Source organism: Podarcis cretensis (assembly GCF_951804945.1).
Source record: "Podarcis cretensis genome assembly, chromosome: 15".
Lineage (NCBI taxonomy): Eukaryota > Metazoa > Chordata > Lepidosauria > Squamata > Lacertidae > Podarcis > Podarcis cretensis.
In genome coordinates this window covers 5,370,792-5,388,923 of record NC_137185.1, presented here as the reverse complement: position 1 = coordinate 5,388,923, position 18,132 = coordinate 5,370,792, and the positions used below count along the sequence as shown (strand labels likewise).

General features: G+C 44.1%; 1 long non-coding RNA gene across 2 annotated transcripts; it reads left to right on the top strand.

The window, feature by feature from the left end:
• Window positions 1-3,424: 3,424 nt before the first annotated feature.
• Window positions 3,425-17,650, top strand: LOC307204331. Of its 2 annotated transcripts, none has more exons than XR_013833596.1 (4): window positions 3,425-3,638; window positions 5,995-6,192; window positions 14,930-15,043; window positions 15,644-17,650. It is a non-coding gene; the product is annotated as an uncharacterized lncRNA (long non-coding RNA). The 2 variants fall into 2 exon arrangements; XR_013833597.1 differs by having other exon boundaries at window positions 3,428-3,638; window positions 5,995-6,148.
• Window positions 17,651-18,132: the final 482 nt, after the last annotated feature.

The window sequence follows — 18,132 nt, the reverse complement described above, 5'->3', positions numbered from 1 at the left end:
ATCTTCCCACATATACATATATGTCAGACATAGCCAAAGATCCAGTCATTGTCCATATGGAGTAGCGGCAGGGAAGTGGATCCTGTAGTAGGCTGGATCCCTACTTCCCGGCCCCTCCCATGGGCCAACATGGACAGGTGGGTGGGACCATCCGCCAGTCAATCACCCTGATGTCATAACGACATCAAGCAATCCAGTTAAACAGAGGTCGCTGTAGGTGTCAATTAGCTGGTTGGTTGTTCCTTTAAAGATGCATTTCCAGTGCCAATCAGCTGACTGGCGCAGGGAGCACCTGCCACCAAAGGGGGTGATAAGTTTTGGAGGAAGCGGTTTGAATCCAAACCGTTTCCTCTGCAGAGGGGAGATCAACTCTGTTTGGAGTTTCTTGTGCAGCCAGTCTCAGCGGAGTTCCCTGTCAGTGCCAATCAGCTGATCCACACTGACAGGGAGCCCCACTTGCAAAGGAACAATCCAGAGGCCAGTGTGTTTTAGGCTTACAAAACTGCCATAGATGCTCCTAAAATCCACTTTTCTTTTCTTTTTTAGAGGCTATTAAACATCAAGTGTTCCATCCTAGAAGCAGAATCATTTTTTCCCCTTACTGTGGGTCTTGCCTCCCCATCTTCCACCCCTGAATGTGATCTTCTCTGCTCCCACCAAACCTCCAGTCCCCTACAAAAAAACCCCATTTGAAATGGAAAATTCTATTTTCTTCCTCTTTGCAGTTGAGCCCTCCACAAAAGATAGGAATTGAACTTTCGCCTCTTCTTGCTCTCTCTCTCTCTCTCTCTCTGCTTTAAGTTCAGCTACATCGCTTTATGGTAAAGCAATAAAGGATGACATAAACAACCCCTTTTCTTCACCAATTACCCTTTCCTCATTCTCTGGAAGATTTATTAGTCAAATTGTTTGTCTTGGGAAAGAGGAGAGGAAAAAGCCAGGGGGGCTGGCTCCTTATGAACAGGGCGCCCTCTGCTGACAAAGCCTAATTAGTGTTGTAACGATGGTGACATACAGACCACCGAACATTTCAAGTGCATCGTTTTAAAGCACATTCCCACACCCTCAAATAATAACCCCGGGAACTGTAGTTTGTTAAGGGTGCTCAGAATTGTGCCTTTGGGAGAGGTTCAACTACAGTTCCCAGGATTCTTAGAAAAATGTCATTTGCTTTAAATGGATGGTGTGCATGCAGCCTATGAAAGCTTTGTGAGAATGTAGACCAATCAAGGGGGAAATAAATAAAAACTAACAGTCCTTAACATTTATACAATGCTTTCATGTGTTAAAGCACTTACAATGTGATATCTAGTTGAAATCTGCACAACCTCCCCTGTAAAGCAGGGGGGAGGCCAAATGCTGTCCCTCAAGCATTTCTATCTGGCCCTTGGGAAAGTCCCAGGGAGTTCCCCTGGTGCCGCTGCCCCTCCTTCTCCATTGCTTTTATCTGGCTGGAATAAGCCCTTGAACTCTGGCCATACCTTGTGCTTGGCCGAGATAGAGGATACGGGTTGGAAGCCTCTGGCTTTTCACAGAATCAGAACTGCAAAGTTGGAAAGGACCATGAGGGTCATCTAGACCAGCCCACTGCAATGCAGGAATCTTTTGCCCAACGTGTGGCTCGAACCCACGGCCCCGAGATTAAGAATTTCGTGCTATCTGAGCTATCTGTGGCCCCCAATTTATTTTGGTTGGTTCTGGGGTGGGAAACTGCATGTTCCTCTGATGACAATCATTCAATTCTGCCCCCTCCACACTATTGGCATGTGGACCCCAGAAGGTTATCCAGAAGGGAATGTAGCCCTCAGGCTGAATATGGTTCACCATTTGACGGTGTAAGAATTAGGGGTTCAAGGGGACAAATTCAGTTTGGTTCTCCTTTTAATACGGGCCTACCTATTCTGCACTTCCCGAAACAATGTGCACTTCTCAGCATTTTGTGATCCCCTTCTTTGGCCAAAAACTGTGTGCGAAAATGCATCCGTTGGTGAAAATGACATACAACAGTGAAATGCCAATTAATCCTCCTGAGGAGTTGCTTTAAGAAAGATCACAAATGCGGCAAATGGAACTTAAAAGACTAAGAAACAAAGTAAAATTAATGCTTGCCCATTCCTCGTAAGAATGGAGTGCGCCTTTTGAGTGATCTTGATCAATCATAGAATTGTAGAGTCCAGAGGGACCCTAAGGGTCATCCAGTCCGACCCCATGCAATGAAGAAATGGAAAATGGCGGTGGCTGTTGAGATTTGGGCAATGCATCTATGCAGTGGGAATCTTGCAGGGGAGAAAAGCTGTGCAAGACTGATTCTGGTGAAACCATGTGAACTCAAGCATGCGAGCTGGAGCTTGAAGCGGACGGCGTCTCCCGGCACAGCTTGATCTCCGCTGCTTAACCAAACGGGAGTGTGAGATTTTTCTGCTGCAACAGAGCTGAAGGCACACCTGCCAGCCTGCACAGCACAGGGTGGGAGGCAGGGGGCTGAATGCTTGACAGATCCCCCAGTATCTGTCCTTCCTGGCTCCCAGTACATTTCCAGTACGTTTCCGAGCAAAAGTGTTGGTGCTGACCTTTAAAGCCCTAAACAGCCTCGGTCCTGTATACAGTGGTACCTCGGGTTACATATGCTTCAGGTTACATACGCTTCAGGTTACAGACTCCGCTAACCCAGAAATCGTGCTCCGGAGGCGCGGCGGCAGCAGGAGGCCCCATTAGCTAAAGTGGTGCTTCAGGTTAAGAACAATTTCAGTATGGACCTCTGGAACGAATTAAGTACTTAACCCGAGGTACCACTGTACCTGAAGGAGAGTCTCCACCCCCATCATCCAGCCCGGACACTGAGGTCCAGTGCCTTGGTCCTTCTGGCGGTTCCCTCGCTGTGAGAAGTGAGATTACAGGGAACCAGGCAAAGGGCCTTCTTGGTAGTGGCACGTGCCCTGTGGAACGCCCTCCTAGCAGATGTCAAGGCAATAAACAACTAAAGTTTTTAATGTCTGACGCTGTATTGTTTTTAATATTCGGTTGGGAGCCACCCAGAGTGGTTGGGGAAACCCAGCCAGATGGGTGGGGTATAAATAATAAATTATTATTATTATTATTATTATTCCTCCCCATATGCTTTGAGCTCGCTCTCTCTCTCTCTCTCTCTCTCTCTCTCTCTCTCTCTCTCTCTCACACACACACACACACACACACACACACTGCCAAGTTGTCCCTCACTTACTGTCCTCAGAACCTGCACTATGATGGTCAAAGTGGTGTTCAGGGAATGTGTAGAAAATTCCGGAAACTTGCCCAACAGCAGGGCTGTTCTTATGTCAAATCCCCACTCAGCCATGAAGTGTTAATGTTTTAAAATATATATATATATATAAAGCAATTTATAAGTCTAATACAGAGGTGGATAACTTGAGGCCCTCAGGCCAGAAGACACAGGGGAGCCAGGCAGGCCCATTGGCCAACTGAGGGGCCTACTCCGAGTCCCCCGGTAGAGGCAAAGGGAGGCCCTTTGGTAATGGGCCTACAATTTCCCATCAGGCCCATTGGTTCGAGGCTCCTGCCCTCTGCAGTAGGAGGAAACAAGCTTGCTCCATCTTCCATGGGACAGACCTTCAAATCTCTAAAGATGGCTATCACAGGTAGGGAAAAGGTTATGGCACTCAGGTCAGGCTCTTAAATACCCACACAGCCATGAAGCTCATTGGAGGACCGTGAGCCGGTCACAGACTCTCAGACGAATCTACCTCATAGGGTTGTCATGTGGATAAGTGCAGGTGGGCAACCAGGTTAAATATCAGACAGGCACCATCTGACCTTTATGTTTCCCTCCCCTTATGGTCTTGATTTATCGGCTACTTTTAAAACGAGGCTGCATTTTAAATTGCATTTTAACCTGTATTTTAAATTGGTTTGTTTTCCCCCCCCCCCCCCCATTATGTTTTTTACTGTGATTTTATTGGCTCTGGCCAGGGAGGGCGGGGTATAAATAAATTATTATTATTATTATTATTATTATTATTATTATTATTATTATTATTATCTCTGTTGCCTTTCTGACTCCTCCTGAAGACCTTCCTCTTCCAACACGGCTTTTAAGGAGACATCTTTCTCAGTCTGCCTCTGTATTGGAACAGGTTTTTTTAAAATAGATTTTTTAGTGTGTTTGCTGCCCCGGGCTCCTTTGAGAGAGAGGGCAGGCTATACATTTAATGAATTGATGTGTACCGCCTTGAGCTCTTTGGAGGGAGAGCAAGATTGTTTATATAAGATACAGAGGAAGGGCATTGAATACCCCTGAAGACAATTTGCCTGGGAATTACATAGGCTGGAAAATTATCTAGGCAGATGTTGCAACCAGCTATTGTAAGAGGAAAACATCATCCTATTTTTCTCTCTGATAAACGGGTTTGGTGGGAGGTTTTGTTTCTTTTTGAAAACTAAAAAAATCAACAAAAAACAAAAACCTTTAGAAAACAACAACACCCTGCCAAACCGATTTGTCCAAAGGCACAAGCAGAACCAAAGATGTAGGTTGTCGGTAATACAGTTTTGGCTTTCTTAAAAAGGGAGAGTTGTTGTTGCTCTCAAGTCTTGTTCGGGGGTTTCATGCTGGTCCACCAGCAGGTCTCTTCTGACGTCCTTACAAATTTGGTTCATCAAACATCTTGCTGATTTTACTGCCCTGTCCCAATGAGCCGGGAATATCCTTCAGCCTCCCAGAAAGGGGTTAATAATTTTCTGAGATTTGGGTGAGAAAGGCTGGGGGGGGGCGCAAGGGGGGTGGGGAGAGATGGACGCCTGGCTTTGCTGGCAGCAGACAGTCCTTTGTCCAGGAGTCAGTGGCTGACGCCTTCTTCCTCAATATGAGGCCCCTCCTGGCTCCTGGACAAAGAGAAAGCGGGTTGATCCATCAGGCGCGGCTCCCAATTAGAAGAGCCCTGCTTGTGTTTGTCTTAACTTATTTTCTCCCCCTCCCCGCCCCCAGTTCGCCCTAGAGCGCCATTGTCCCCGTCTGTTATCTCCCAATTAACAGCAATTGCACACTCAAGGAGAGCCAGCCTTTGTCTGAGGTCATCTATCTGGGGTGGACGGACAATGTCTGTATCTGTGTGTGTCTACACAGGCCTATCTTGTGCACTGATTAATTTTATTGAAAAATAATTTTAAAGCAACCCTGGCTGAGATGTTTTGCTGCTGGGGGCAAAGCAATGGTGCCCCCTCCTTCCTTGCAATTCCAAGGTGCACCGTCCCCAAGCTATTTTAGCACCTGAGATGGAAAAATCCCACAAGTCCCTCTCCTCCTGGAGAGCTGCTGCCAGTCAGTGTCGACAATACTGAGCTAGGTGGACTCAGTGGTGTAATCAGGGTAACTTCCTTTGCCCCTAGTGCAGATTTCATTGCTGTTGGGCCTTTTTTCATGGAAAGGCAAGGAGTAGAGGTAATAAATAAAACCCAGCTTTCAGGGTGGCATGAGAATTCCCTTGAATTCTTTCAGCCTTTATTTCGAGGCTTCCATTTCAGGCTTGGACTATGTCTCTATCACGTTTAGCCTTTCTAGGATGCATAAACATCCTAAGTGTTTTGATCAACTGAATGATTCTGGCTACCATGATCTCCAAGGGGAGATCAAACCTGATCCCATCCATCGTCCAGTGAAGAAGAAACTGCTCTGATGCTTGCTTTCCTCTTCCCTCCCTAGTCCTTTTCCTCTTGTGTTGTGTCTATCAAGCACCAATATTAATAGTGATAATAATACCTAGTCCCATTTGACCTACTTCTGAGTAAACCTGCTTAGAATTACCTTGTTAGTCTGTGAGGTGCAAGCATTGCAGGTCCTGTGTACGTTTTCCTTTTCATCTCCTCCCATTGCTGTCAGCTGTATAATTAAAGCAGTTGCACCAATGCTGCCAAGCTCTTCACAAGTTATTAATAAGGTCATGGAGGTTAAGATACTTCAGGGTCTCTTTTTGCTGTGCTCTTCTCTTTTTTTTAAAGGCACTCATTAGAGGATGAGTGACTGATGGCTGCTTCAAGTGACTGGGAATTGATTTCAGAAGAGCTGACAAAAGGGGGTGCCTTCATTCAAGATGGCATCTATTTATCCATCAATAACATTTGTGTCCTTCCTTCAAGAAGCTCAGCATGGCATGTGTGAGGATTGCCCTATTTTTATCTTCCCAACAGCCCTGGGAGGTAGGCTAGGCAAGGGAGAGCACCAATGGACAAGCTTCATGGCTGCATAGGAATCTGAACCCAGTTCACATTTCCCAAAACGATATGCAAACTGAAATGCGGGTATCCTTTGAAATTGGCACTACTATGAATTTTGCCCCCTTCATGGATCACTGCCTTGCCGTGGCGAAGGGGCTTGAAGAACTCAGAGAAGCTATGAACTATGCCGAGCAGGGCACCCAAGATGAACAGGTCATAGTGGAGAGTTTTGACCAAACGTGATCCACCTGGAGGAGGAACCGGCAAGCCACTCCAGTATCCCTGCCAAGAAAACTCCATGGACAAAGACAACAGGCATATAAAAGTTATGACACTGGAAGATGAGCCCCTCAGGTCGGAAGGCGTCCAACATGCTACTGGGGAAGAGCGGAGGGCAAGTACAAGTAGATCCAGAGCTGATGAAGCGGCTGGGCCAAAGCCGAAAGGACGCTCAGTTGTGGATATGCCTGGAAGCGAAAGGAAAGTCCAATGCTGTAAAGAAAAATATTGCATAGGAACCTGGAATGTAAGAACCATGAACATGGGTAAGTTGGAGGTGGTCAAAAATGAGATGGCAAGAATAAATATTGACATCCTGGGCATCAGTGAACTAAAATGGACGGGAATGGGTGAATTCAGTTCGGATGACCATCATATCTACTACTGTGGGCAAGAAACCCATAAAAGAAATGGAGTGGCCCTCATAGTCAACAAAAGAGTGGCAAAAGCTGTACTGGGATGCAATCTCAAAAATGATAGAATAATCTCGATACGAATCCAAGGCAGACCTTTTAACATCACAGTAATCCAAGTTTATGCACCAACTACTGGTGCTGAAGAAACTGAAATTGACCAATTCTATGAAGACTTACAACACCTTATAGAAGTGACACCAAAGAAGGATGTTCTTCTCATTATAGGGGATTGGAATGCTAAAGTAGGGAGTCAAGAGATAAAAGGAACAACTGGCAAGTTTGGCCTTGGAGATCAAAACGAAGCAGGGCAAAGGCTAATAGAGTTCTGTCAAGAGAACAAGCTGGTCATCACAAACACGCTTTTCCAACAACACAAGAGACGACTCTACACATGGACATCACCAGATGGGCAGCATCGAAATCAGATTGATTATATTCTCTGCAGCCAAAGATGGAGAAGCTCCTCTATACAGTCAGCAAAAACAAGACCTGGAGCTGACTGTGGCTCAGATCATCAGCTTCTTATAGCAAAATTCAAGCTTAAACTGAAGAAAGTAGGAAAAACCACTGGGCCGGTAAGATACAATCTAAGTCAAATCCCTTATGAATACACAGTGGAAGTGAGGAACAGGTTTAAGGATTTAGATTTGGTGGACAGAGTGCCTGAAGAACTATGGATGGAGGCTCGTAACATTATACAGGAGGCAGCAACGAAAACCATCCCAATGAAAAGGAAATGCAAGAAAGCAAAGTGGCTGTCCAATGAGGCCTTACAAATAGCGGGGGAGAGAAGGCAAGCAAAATGCAAGGGAGATCGTGAAACATACAGGAAATTGAATGCAGATTTCCAAAGAATAGCAAGGAGAGACAAGAAGACCTTCTTAAACAAGCAATGCAAAGAAATAGAGGAAAGCAATAGAATGGGAAGAACCAGAGATCTGTTCAAGAAAATTGGAGATATGAAAGGAACATTTCGTACAAAGATTTCCATAATAAAGGACAAAAGTGGAAAGGACCTAACAGAAGCAGAAGACATCAAGAAGAGGTGGCAAGAATACACAGAGGAATTATACCAGAAAGAAACGGATGTCTCATATACCCCAGGTAGTGTGGTTGCTGACCTTGAGCCAGACATCCTGGAGAGTGAAGTCAAATGGGCCTTAGAAAGCACTGCAAATAACAAGGCCAGTGGAAGTGATGGTATTCCAGCTGAACTATTTAAAATTTTAAAAGATGATGCTGTTAAGGTGCTACACTCAATATGCCAGCAAGTTTGGAAAACTCAGCAGTGGCCAGAAGATTGGAGAAGATCAGTCTACATCCCAATCCCAAAGAAGGGCAGTGACAAAGAATGCTCCAACTATCGCACAATTGCACTAATTTCTCACGCTAGCAAGGTTATGCTTAAAATTCTACAAGGAAGGCTCAAGCAGTATGTGGACCGAGAACTCCCAGAAGTGCAAGCTGGATTTAGAAGAGGCAGAGGAACCAGAGACCAAATTGCAAACATGCGCTGGATAATGGAGAAAGCTAGAGAGTTCCAGAAAGACATTTACTTCTGCTTCATTGACTATGCAAAAGCCTTTGACTGTGTCGACCATGGCAAACTATGGCAAGTTCTTAAAGAAATGGGAGTGCCTGATCACCTCATCTATCTCCTGAGAAATCTCTATGTGGGACAAGAAGCTACAGTTAGAACTGGCTATGGAACAACTGACTGGTTCAAAATTGGGAAAGGAGTACGACAAGGCTGCATTTTGTCTCCCTGCTTATTTAACTTATATGCAGAATTCATCATGCGAAAGGCTGGGCTGGATGAATCCCTAGCCGGAATTAAGATTGCCGGAAGAAATATCAACAACCTCAGATATGCAGATGACACAACCTTGATGGCAGAAAGTGAGGAGGAATTAAAGAACCTTTTATTGAGGGTGAAAGAGGAGAGTGCAAAATATGGTCTGAAGCTCAACATCAAAAAAACGAAGATCATGGCTACTGGTCCCATCACCTCCTGGCAAATAGAAGGGGAAGAAATGGAGGCAGTGAGAGATTTTACTTTCTTGGGCTCCATGATCACTGCAGATGGTGACAGCAGCCACGAAATTAAAAGACGCCTGCTTCTTGGGAGAAGGGCAATGACAGGCCTAGACAGCATCTTGAGAAGTAGAGACATCACCTTGCCAACAAAGGTCCGTATAGTTAAAGCTATGGTTTTCCTAGTAGTGATGTATGGAAGTGAGAGCTGGACCATAAAGAAGGCTGATCGCCGAAGAATTGATGCTTTTGAATTATGGTGCTGGAGGAGACTCTTGAGAGTCCCATGGACTGCAAGAAGATCAAACCTCTCCATTCTGAAGGAAATCAGCCCTGAGTGCTCACTGGAAGGACAGATTGTGAAGCTGAGGCTCCAGTACTTTGGCCACCTCATGAGAAGAGAAGACTCCCTGGAGAAGACCCTGATGTTGGGAAAGATGGAGGGCACAAGGAGAAGGGGGCGACAGAGGACGAGATGGTTGGATAGTGTTTTCGAGGTTACCAGCATGAGTCTGACCAAGCTGCGGGGGGCAGTGGAGGACAGGAGTGTCTGGCGTTCTCTGGTCCATGGGGTCACGAAGAGTCGGACACGACTAAACGACTAAACAACAACAACAACATGAATTTTGCAATGCTGTTTCCTGACCAAATTTATGTGCAGAAATGCATACATTAGGGGGAAGTGCATGAAATGCACATTTTTATGAAAATAACATACGGTACAGCTTTCTTTCTACAACTGTGACTATATTGTATTTTAATTTTTGTCAACCTTCCCTGGAATTAAATTTTGATGAAGGCAGTACCGAAAAGTTTTAAATAAAATAAAACATTTACCCCCAGAGTACAGATGGAAAACTGAGGCTGAGAGATAGTAGCTTGCTTTGGGCTCCTTCAGGAATTAATGAGTAAGGTTCGAATCAGGCCTTTCCTGGGTCATAACTCATTCTCTTAACCACGACAGTATATCAGGTCACTGTGGATTTAGGAGTGTTTTCTTACGGACCAACACAGCTGCGTTTGTTTTTGCTTTTGTTTTTGCCTTTTATATACACGGTGCCTCCCTATTAAGAGACTGCGCTAACCATGGTTGAAAACCCAAAGCATGGCTTGAATTTCCAAATGCACCAGGAAACTGTGGTGTAGAGCTATTTCGCCGCTTTTGCCCTTCCATGTGCTTACAACTCCTGTTTCTATAGCACAGTGGTCTCCACAAATTGAGCAAGTCAAAACCATTTTTTTGCAATTTAGACACCCCCCTTTAGCTGCAACTTGGCACAGTGTCTGTGCGGAGCCGGCAGTGTAGGTGGTGTGAACCTTTTCAGTCTGAGGGGCAACTTTCCAGGGAGCACTTGTTAGCAGTGGGCACGACTAGAGGAAACCTAGGCAGAGTAACAAACGTACATTCTATTCTTTTGCACAACAGGCTAGTTCAGGGTTTACCAAACTTGAGTCTCCAGCTGTTTTTGGACCAAAATTCCCTTCATCCCTGAGCACCGGTCCTGCTAGCTAGGGATGATGGGTTGTAGTCCCTGGGCTAGTTTATACACACACTTGCAAAACACTCCTTATTCTCCATCCAGGCAAGCAAGAAGCACCATCAGAACTCAAAGACATATTCTGGTCGTGCAAAAGCATTCAAGGTGCAAAGGCACTTCAGGGTGTGCCTTGAGGAGAATTCTGTGGGTCAAAGAGAGAGACCTGGATAGTTGCATTTGGGCTCCTGGGCCTGAGGTTTCCCACCCCTTCTGTAATGGTAGAAGATCGACCTTCCCTTCTGGCTCAACTTCCTTTGTTCCTTTGCTCAGTTGTAGAGCATCTGCTTTGCACACAGAAGGGTCAGTCCCTGCTTATCTTCAAGTTAGGACTGTCTGAAATTCTGCTGATAATCGGTGTTGACAATACTGAGCCAAATAGACCAACTTGGTATAAGGCGGCTTCCTGTGTGCCTAACTCCTGTGACTGCACAACACCCCAAATTCCTGCTGGCTCCCCATCATCACAGCTGCATGCTGGCAGTGAGGTGGGGAAGAGCCAAGAGGGGCAGGAGCCCAGTACAAATGTTGTTTAAAAAGCTGCTTTTCCCAGGATCATTTAAAAAGCACACACATTAATTTGTTGGGGTTTCTTCTTCTTCTTCTGAACATGTCCAGATCATTGTTCTTTCCCACGGCCTCATAAGGCGAAACTGGAAATTCTGAGGGAGGAAATATATGTGTGTATCTGTTCCATGAAATGCTTCCTCTTGTCAGGAACATTTGACTATATTCATATCTTAACTGAGTCTCTGGAAATGAGCGTTTTTTCTTTTATCTGCTTGACGATACTGTCAGAGCTCATCTAATTTATAAACAGTTCCTGATGTAACGGAAGGTTAAGGAAGTAAAATATTATTTCACACTCCACCATCTCCCCCCAGGACTCCAAAGTCCTCTCATCGCAGCGTGCTTTATTTTTAAAATTGTCTTTAAAAAACACTTCTTTTTTCATATTTAGTTGCTGTGTATAATCACAGGAATCGTAGCTTACCTTTCCCACAACTACATTCCCAACACCTTTAACAAACTACAGTTCTCCACATCCTTTGGGGGAAGCCATGTGCTTTCAATGTACAGTGTGCACAGAGCCTTAAGCCCATTTTTTATTTAGCTGTATGCTGCTTTTCCAAGGTGGGCCATGTCCAAAGTGGCAATAAATATTTGAGCTTGTATCCAATGACATACCTACTCAGAACAGACCCCTGGAAATGAATGGACCTGACTAACCCAGGCCTATTGATTTCAGCTGGTTTACTCTTAGTATGGCTTTGTTCGATACAACCCTATATAAATAATCAAACCACAGCATCGTATATGAGCGTTACCAAAATATGGAGAGGGGTATTCATTCTTATGTACAGAAAACATTTGGAACAGCTGGATACCAGTTTGACAGATGGTTCGTTATTAGTTTTTATTTATTTCATCAATTTGTACAACACTTTGGTCATAGTTGTCTCTCAGTGGTGACGGCATTGACTACAGATGCTGTTTAAGCAGGAGAAACTGTAACCAAGATCTTGGGGTTGGAACTCTGCCCAAGTGCCCTCCAGGCCATGTCTCTTCAGCATTCCTGCTTTGAATCCTCCCCGAATGCTTTTGCATGACTGGAGTGCCTCAGTGAACTGTGATAATGCCTCTTGCTTCCTGGATGGAGAGATGGGGGTATTGCCTTGAAACCTGACTTTTCCATGGCTGGAAGGTAGTCTGCCCTCAATTGCCCCATCCACTTTTGCATGTAGCCACACCTACTTTTGCATGTGGTCCCACCCACCAATGGCATGCAACCGCCGGAAGGTTGCCCACAATGGAACTCAGCCCCCAGTCTGAAAAGGGCTCCCCCTACCCCTACTTTAGAGCAATAATGGTCACTGAGTTTGTAGCCCTAGTGAACAGGCCAAAAAATGCAGATACTCATGAGGAGTACTCATAAGTGATCTGAAGGACAGGCATAGCCCACATGAGATTAGAAGCCAGCCTTAATCTAGGAAGATTGTGCAGGAAGAATGATGTCTCTGTCATGAAAGCAGGGCAAAGAGTGGTTTCTTGCTGTCTTACATGTTAGTGATTCAGTGATTCAGAATTCAGTGTAGGTTATTGATTTGATTTTCTATCTGTTGTTTGTAAAATTCATCTAAATAGAATGAATGCACAGAAAATGGTCAGAAACATCTAGGTTATTTTTTAAAAAATCATTTGCTTAACATTATTTATTGACATTTCCAAATAAATTTAAAGAATCTCTCTCTCTCTCTCTGTCTCTCCTAGCATTATGTTTACAGAAAATGCTTGTAGGTTAAGGATACAATACCTTTAAGCCTTATGTGAAACATAAGTGGAAAAAATCGTACTGTAAAGGTCTGCCTAAAAAATAGTTTTTTAGAGACATTCTGCCAAACTGGGTGTAGGTGGAACCATTTTACAGCCTGCTACTCTAAAGGCCAACCAAACTTCCAAGATGTGGGGAACCCCCAGAAATGCCCCATCAGTGGATCTTGGTGGTCGAGGTGGAATATAAGGGTACCCCAATCAGTCCTCTTAACCTAGATTTTGTCAGGCTTACAAAAATTGTAAAGCCAAAAGCAATGACCCTTCCTGTTTGAATCCTAATTTGTTAGGACTGGGGCTCTGCAAATAACCTAATGTACCCACCCCCTGGAGACATCAGGACTGATGAGGAGGCCCACCTTTAGGTGGCGCACTTGGGTAATTTTTGACTCTGGGCTAATTTTTGGAGGGGGATCCTCTTTAAATAATTATTTGTATTATTACTTCAAAATTATTACTCCCCGGGGAGGCTCGCCTGTTGCCTTCATTGCATATCTTTCGGTGCCAGGCACAAAACATTTCTTTTCACCCAGGCCTTTGGCTGATTAAACAATCTACAGCCTTTAAATGTGTCTCTCTCTATGTGTGTTACTGTTTGTTATGTATTTTGTGTTCTTATATTGCAAACCGCCCTGCGCTCTTCGGATGAAGGATGATATAGAAATTGAACAAACAGTTGATAAAAATGTGGGTCTGTGGCTTCTCCTGCCAAGGTGTCAGAGGGCAGAGCTGCGTGCTCTGTGCCACCTAACCTGTATCCCTTCAGCTGCGGAGGATGCCATCCTGTTGCCAATGCTGATAGCGCCAGAGCTCAGAGGTTGAGCAATTGCTTTGCATGCAGAAGGTCCCAGGTTTGATCCCCCGCATCTCCAGGCAGATCTGAGAATGTCCCCTGTCCGAAAGCTCAGGGGGCAGCTGCCAATCAGTGTTGGCAATACAGAAGGAGATGGACAGATGGTCTGATTCAGGGTAAAGCAGCTTTTTGTGACCCGAAAAAGTAAGATGCAACTGTGAGAATGGTTGGCTTCTTTATGTGGAATGGAGCGGGTAGGAAAATGCCTCTGCGTTCAAGCTTTATTATGATGTACTGTCAAATGTCTCCTCGGGAACCAGGGTGAAGCTTCCAGACCTGCATGAGGGTTAATGGAGGCAGTGGTGGGAAGACAAGGAACAGAAATGCTAAGATCTTCAAGTCACGGTCTCCTAAATTTCATATCTATCCTCTCCTGGCTGGGGAAAAAAAGATTTGGTTACATAACACCCCACCCCCATTCCTAGTAGAACTAGGCAAATAAAAACCAGATCCCATTATTCTGATTATATACTTTCTGTTTTGTTTTATTTAGCAAACTTTGCTGCTGATCCTTCTGTATAAAGAAACACTCGCTAACCATTGCTCCTTTCTCAATGTGTTTGGCGGCTCTCTAAATGAAGTTTGAATTTCTGCAGTCCCGTTTCTAAATGGCTGATAGGAAAAAGGATTTTTTTTTTTTGCTAACAATATTAAAGCTTGGCGTTTCAGTCTTCAAAGGCTGAATTTTGCTTCTTGTTTAATAACCTTTCTGTGTGCGCGTTTTAAAACTCTGTAGTGCCTTTTGCAATCTCAAAGGATAGAGGGTAGCAATGGTCAGGTAATTCTGCATCTTGCCACCAGATGTCGCCCAATGTCAAAATCCAGATTGACAGAACCTCCCGTTGAAAACAGGTTAGCAAATTACATCGCTATTGTATCTCTCCGGATTTATGTAAACTCTTAAGAAAACAAGGGTGCTCTTTTGGAGCACGGAGCGCGCTTTAACCACCCAGTAGCCCATACAGTTAGGCTGCAATCCTATACCCAGTCTCCTGGAAATAAGCAAAGCTCAATTGAGCTCAAAGGGAATTACATAGGACTGTGCTGCTGGAATGCTGGGTGAATTTATTTATTTTATTTTATTTAAAAACAAAACAAAAGAAAGCCTCGAAATGGGTTACAAGAAGAGTAAATCAATAAAATTATCAGTAAAAAACACTTAAAAGCATTCAAAGAATAATAAAAATTGGCAATAAACAGAGATTAAAACACATGTAAACATTCTGCATCTTCTCTGGGCGGGCTTGTCTAAACAAAAATGCTTTTAGCAGTTGATGGAAAGAGTACCAGGAAAGTTCCTTCCTGACAGGTGACACCTGAAACAGTGTTAGTTCTGCAGATCGAAGCAGTTGAGTGGATGTATATGGGGCAAGGTGGTTTCACAGGTAAACCTGGTCTCAAGTTGTTAATAGAAACTCACAGAAACACTTTGAACTTGGCCTGGCAGCAAATCAGCAGCCATGCCATGTCTCCGCAGTACAGGTGTTGTATGCTGGCAGAGTCTTACACCTGCTAGCAATTATGCTGCAGCATTCTGCATTAACTGTAGGCTCCAGATCAAGCAAAAGGCCCACATAGTGCACATTGCAGTAGTCCAGTCTTTTTTCTTTTTGCAGTAGTCTAGTCTCTCCCCGCCCCCCCTTTTTTAAAGAAAGCATCCAGTGCAAGAACTGCTGTGACTGGTCTGGAAGTGGATAAATACGAACTTATCTTATTTTCTCTGCCTCTCACTCTCTCCTGCATCTGAAATGGTTCAAGTATGCTGTTGTTTAGAACTTCTTTCTATATTTAGAGTTGTTGTTTTTAAGTGTTTCACATGCAATTGTTTTAAATTGTTTTCATAAAGATGTAACTATTTTATATATGACATATTCTTAATGACTAATAACATTATATGTAAATCTGTACTATAATATTGTAAATGACTTCAAAATGCCTCCTGGGAAGCAATTAATAAATGAAATTCTTCTTCTTCTTCTTCACAGCTTCCTGTCTTCCTATGGAGACCGCAGAGGGGATGGATTGTTCCTCTTTGACATTGGACTTCAATGTTGCTTATTCTGATGCTGCAAAGCCAATTTTTATCTTCTTACGAACACTGCCTTCCATATTAATCAAGAGATCCCATAAACAGAAGAAATGCATTACACCAACCTTCAATATTTTGAAAGTACCCTGTAGGTATGATTTATTATGGGGTTTTTTCCTGCAGCTCCGAAAACTACCTGCACAGGGGAGGGGAATAAAAACACAGCCAACCTGTTTAATTGTGCATTCAACCCAATTTGCTTCCGTGGTGCTTGATTGATGCTTGCCCTTTGTAGAGCATTTGTTCTGATTTATTTCAGGGGAGGGCATGCAGTAAGGAACATTCACCCTGATTTGTTTGCAGAGGTTATACACCTTCCCATCAACTGATCATCATCCCACTCTTTTTAGTGCGTTGTCTGGTCAATTTCCTATCCACAAAAAAAAAGTTAATTTGTTATACTGGAGAGGCCACCCACTTTATAACTTCACAAATTATAAATTTCCAATATCTAACTGAACACACATCGAATAACGTGAACATCATACAGCAGCAACAGTGTACGGATTGCCTTGGCTGGATCTGAACTCAGGGCCACCTATTCCAGGACTCCGTTGCCAACTGTGGCCAGCCAGATGCTTCAAGGAAGCCCACAAGCCAGGGCCTCGCCCCTCTTGCCTGCTCTTGATACCCAGCACTCTGAATTTTACAGCCTCTGCTTTGCAGAAATCTGCCTGCCCTGCTTGCATAAAAGCAAAGCACCCATATATATTTAAATAATGTCTGCCGGGAATGTTGGTGATCCCACCACTAGGGGGAGTGTGTCCTTCTCCCGCAATTTCCATCATATTACTCTTAGTTTCACTCCTTAGCAACTTGCCGTTGTATGGCAAATTAGCATCACCACCGACAAAATGCTTTAGCAAAGAAAGTAGTTTTTGTTTGCTGTCAGGCTCATGCTTTAATCCTGAGTGGTTGGAGTCTGTATTTAAAAGCTAGAATTGAGGCAGGGCAGTAGAGAAACAGCCTAAGACAGAAAAACCAAAAATAGCAGTCTTCCCCTATGACAGTAAAAATATCCTAATAAATAAGTTTTGCTGTCTGTTTACAGCAGCCCCAAAATCTGACAATTGAGTTAGGCAGGCTAATGGTAAGGCCAGCTCTTGTCAGATTCTCACCTTGGGGTGAAGCTACAAGTTCAGCTGGACATACATAATTTTAAGGGTCTGCAGCTGCTGCAGAAGAGTGCTTGCTGCATTTTGGTAAAAGAGAGATGGGTGTACTCCCAGTGTCGTCAGACTCCCATCAGCTTCACACAGAATGTGCAATGGTCAGGGGTGATGGGAGTCAATTGTCATTGATTTAGGTGGTGTTTCATGGATCAACATAAGCAAATATATGTCACAGTCCCCTAGCAGCATACAATCTAATGTTGACAGCAAAATGAGACAGAAATACCATAAGCGGTAGGCGGGAAGGAAGAAGGAGGATTAACAAAGGATGGAGATGACATTGAGAGCTTTGTTTTGTATTTTTGCTTTGTTTCAAAAACAGCATTATACTTCCAGCCAATTGTCCTTCATAAGCATATTAGCCAAGAATGTTTGGGTATATCTTGGTAATTTTTCCATTAAAGCGCTCTCCCAGATCTGGAGGTACCAATATACTCTCTGTTTGATTTGTTTTCAGTGTGTTATTAGCAGTGCTTTTTTTTCCTTAAAAAATATTTAGGAGTACTCTCATTTTCCTACTCATATTGAAATACTACCCGTCAATGAGGCCAAACTTAGATTTACAAAATGTTTAGGGGCATGCGTACCCCCAGAAAAAAAGCACTGGTTATTAGTACAGTATGTGTCATTTGAACAGTTTGGGTGGCATTTTATTTATTTACGTTCATGGAAATGCTGCTTAGGGGTTTGATTGAAGAGGCTGATCTCTTAAATAAGTAACTAAAGGAATGCGTATCATAAATAAAATAAATAAAAAACACAAAATCCTGGCTGTTCTGACCACAGTGCGCAGGCTGAGGGTCACATTCTGGCTTTAAGCTTTGCAGCAAAAGTCGGGGAGAGATGGCCTTATTCTCCAAAGCTTTCCTGCCGTCCACCACAGCCACTGCCACCACCAAACGTCTCCCTGCAGCTTCTCTGGAGCCTAGCAGTCCTTCTCCTCCTCTGCCTGTGCTATCTGCAAATGGGGGCAGATCAACTACAGCCCCTTTCGAGATTAGACGCATATATATATATATCTATTTGTCTGTTTCTCCTTCCCAAAAGGCTTGAGCAAGCGAGTGAGTTTGGCACAGGGTCGGCTGCAGACTCCTTGGCACCGCAGCTCTGATTGCTTTGGGTAACCTTTCCCCCTTTTTCCTTCTGGAGCTTCTTGTGAAGGTTTATGCGGTGTTTTTAACAGGAGAGGTGGGGAAGAGTCCATCTCCACCTC